The sequence below is a fragment of the Acanthisitta chloris genome, unplaced genomic scaffold (assembly GCF_000695815.1).
Source record: "Acanthisitta chloris isolate BGI_N310 unplaced genomic scaffold, ASM69581v1 scaffold34975, whole genome shotgun sequence".
Lineage (NCBI taxonomy): Eukaryota > Metazoa > Chordata > Aves > Passeriformes > Acanthisittidae > Acanthisitta > Acanthisitta chloris.
In genome coordinates, this window is record NW_008673784.1 from 30,373 (window position 1) to 33,776 (window position 3,404).

The 3,404-nt window shown below is 41.7% G+C and overlaps 1 protein-coding gene across 14 annotated transcripts in view; it reads left to right on the forward strand.

Moving 5' to 3' along the window:
- The window catches only part of IKZF1 (IKAROS family zinc finger 1 (Ikaros)), a 50,980-nt gene that overhangs the window by 27,533 nt on the left and 20,043 nt on the right, over positions 1 to 3,404 (forward strand). The window lies entirely within an intron of this gene.

Below are 3,404 nucleotides of genomic sequence, written 5' to 3' on the forward strand. Positions count from 1 at the left end.
AAAGGCACCTAGAAGTGTGTAAATATATTTGAGGGTATTACTTGAATCTGTCTTTAACCAGTCCATCTTTACTGGTCCTGTAGCAGATTCCTGTAGGTATCTAATGGGAGGCTAGTGGGAGTCTGCACAATGGAGCAAAAGCCACTTTTTGTGCCTGGAGAAGATGTACTTTGTTGTTTCGTTCACTTGTCTGCATTCTGTACAGTTTGATCTCATTGCAGCCCCTGGAAAAACATGTTGATGTGCTCTGCAGTGCAGTGAAGCACAGTTCCCTGCTCCTTGCTGCTGAGGACAAGCTGTGCATGCCGACAGGCACTGGCGCTGGCACATAGCGTGGGCACCTCCCCTCAGGCAGCAGTGGGGAGCAATAGCAGTCGTGGGTGATGGCATGGGTGGAGCTCCTCACACCAGTTGTCCCATAGGAGATAGCTTATCTGTGGATGCCTGTGTTTCTGGAATAATATACATTCGATTGAAAGCCAAAATTAGAGTAGGGAAGAAATTGGCTGTCAAGGGCTGATTGGCACTCGGAGTCAAAGGAAGCAACATGGACTCTACAGAGAGGATCCCCTTATCCGTCAGCACCAGTCTGCTCTACCTGCAGGTGTGCCCCAGCAGCTCCTGCTACTACTCTACTTTCTGTTATTTTTGTTTCCCTTTAAAAGTGCCTTTAAGTTCCAGCATTTTACACACAGAGACACCATAAATGCTTGATTAATTGAGCAATGCAGTGCTATATGTAGAAAGGAGAGAGCAAAAAGTCATTTTAAGAGCACTTGGATGCATTGTTTTTTCTGTAGCTAAATAACCAGTTAGTTTGATCAGTCCCATCTATGTTCTGTTGTGTCTTTTGAATTATGCTGAAGAAGGGCTGAAGCCACTGCATAACTAACTATGGTTGTTTTGCCCAGACCTTTTGTTCTCCTTTTTCACACCTACATGATTCTTCATGTCGCTTCAGAAGCTCATAAGGGAAAGAATCATAGAATCATAGAATCAGCCTGGTTGGAAGAGACATCAAAGAGCATCGAGTCCAACCCTACCATCGTTACTAGACCATAGCACTAAGTGCCACATCCAGTCTTAGTTTGAAAACCCCCAGGAAAGAGGGGTTTTCAAGATGTAGGAAAGATGGAAATTAATGGAAACAGTTAAGTATCTACTTGGATAAAAGTTCTAAAGATGCTTGAATCCCATTAAAAATCAACGGGAGTAAGGGAACTGTATTATTTAAATGCCCTAGAAGCTTCAGTGTGATTTGTCTTTCTCTGTCATGCTCTAAATTCCTTTGATATCCAGTTCTTATGCTTTTTTCTTCTTTAAAAATCTCACCAGAGACGAATATGACTTGGGAGGTCGATGCCCCCTTCCAAATGGAAGGTACCAGGTACCTATGCCAATGCCAAAATCTCACAAAAATGATACAATTTTACATCTGGGAGGGAGTCCCATAGCTAGAAGAGAAGGTAAATTGGCAATGGATTGAAAATAAATTACTAATTCTTCACATGCCTCTTTTTTCCAGCTGCCTATTTCTCTGTCCTTCGAAAGCCACCCTCTACGTCCAGTTTCCCAGGAGGTCTGTTTGGTTTCTCCTTTCTCCCCACTATCAACTCTTTCACTCATTGCAAAATGCCTCCCTTCCCTCTCCATATTGCTCAGCTCTTTCCAGGGAAGTGTGACTGTCTCCTCTCATACCATCCTGCCTTCCTGACTGTCCTGGCCTGAGTCTGGCATGGAGCCAGCTATGCTGCTGTTCAGTGATAAATCATATCATCACTCCTTTCCCCTTTGACATACCAATTTATTTTTTTTCTAAGACTTGAGTAAACCACCTTTAGCCATAAAATGCAGAACAGTCTTTGTAACATAAATTTCAAATGCTCTTCAGAAAACCCTGAGTGAAGTTCTCAGATAATATCAGAGAGCACAAGAGACCTATCCAGTGCCCTGATTTCGGGTAACTTTTCCACACTGTGGGTAGGTAAAAAGAGAGTGTGAGAGAGCTGTCAGTGCAGTGACACCAGAGCACTCCACACCCCTTGCACAATAAAAAAAAAAAAAAAAAGGGCTTGGATTAAACAACCCTGAGTTGCAATAATGTGTACAAAGACAGTGAAATCCAGAGCCTTGTAAAATCACCTCCAGCCAAATTGAAGTAAATTAATTACAGAGTAATTCTTACTGATGTTAGAAGAGCCAACGAGAAATTATTACCATGAATTACTGTAGAGCTAATTAATGTCTGCATGTGTGTGTACATAGCCATGGATGTGCAAAGAAATTATCTCCACAAAGACTGTATAGAGTAACTGAGAAATTGTTAACTGTTTGAGAAACTGTTTGAGAAACCTGTACAAATGCTGAATATGTTCTTGATCAGTGCATCTGAAAAATAGGATTCACAAGTATTTGTCACATCATTGTTGCTGCATAAGTGATTTTCCCCACTATAGCAAGGGAGGGACAGGAATCTCTCTCACTAAAGAAGTAGAAAACACTGTTGATTTTTATTTCCTGTATAAGACCCCAGGGGGAAAAAAGTATACCCTGCCTTCCTACTTCTTATTCAGATTCAATAAAAGTCCTTAGTATTTTAGTGGAGTGATTTTTCTCTCCTGTTGTGTCTTCTGCATCAGTGATGTTCTTTTCACTAGTTTTCATATAGCAAACAGGTTTGCAGAAAGTGCTAAGTCTGGACCTGAAGAGATTTTGTTTGTTCATTAGACCTTTAAAATTTCCATGAGGACCCAGGGTGAGTCAGGTGGCCCCATTGTCCATCAGCTCTCACTGGCAAAGTGAAGTCTCCACCTGAGCTGAGTCCCTGCCATGAGCTGTGCTGCTGTAAGGGCATCCTGGACACTCAGCCTGGTCTGCATGGGTACATTCCTTGAGCAGCACAGCTACAGTGGTCCTGGGACATAGCTGCAGAGAAATTTAGTGAAGACTGACTGGATCAATATCCCTGTCATTGCACATGTCCAGTAATGAACTCCAATCATTACCTGTATCAGTGTACCCAATGGCATGTTAATTTGTACATGGCTACTCATAATATGCAGGGTATAGTATATCTGTACAACTGCTTTTTTGTAGATACATTGTGAGGACAAGCCTTAGAAATACAAGAAAAAAAGTGTGCCAATATACATAATATATATATGGCCTATGTATATTGGTACACCCTTCTTCTTCCATTGCATAAGACCAGCAGGCATGAGAAGAAAACAATGCAATTTCACTTTTTATAAGTGCAGTGGTGAGAAACAAGGATGTAAAAAGAAGAGATCTCTGGCATGGAAAGAAGGCATATTGGCAAAAAAAGTCAATTCTGAGGAAGCTGCACTCTAGGGGCCTGCGTTGACCCTTTTGAGACAATTTAGCAAAAGTTCCTCTTGACTTCA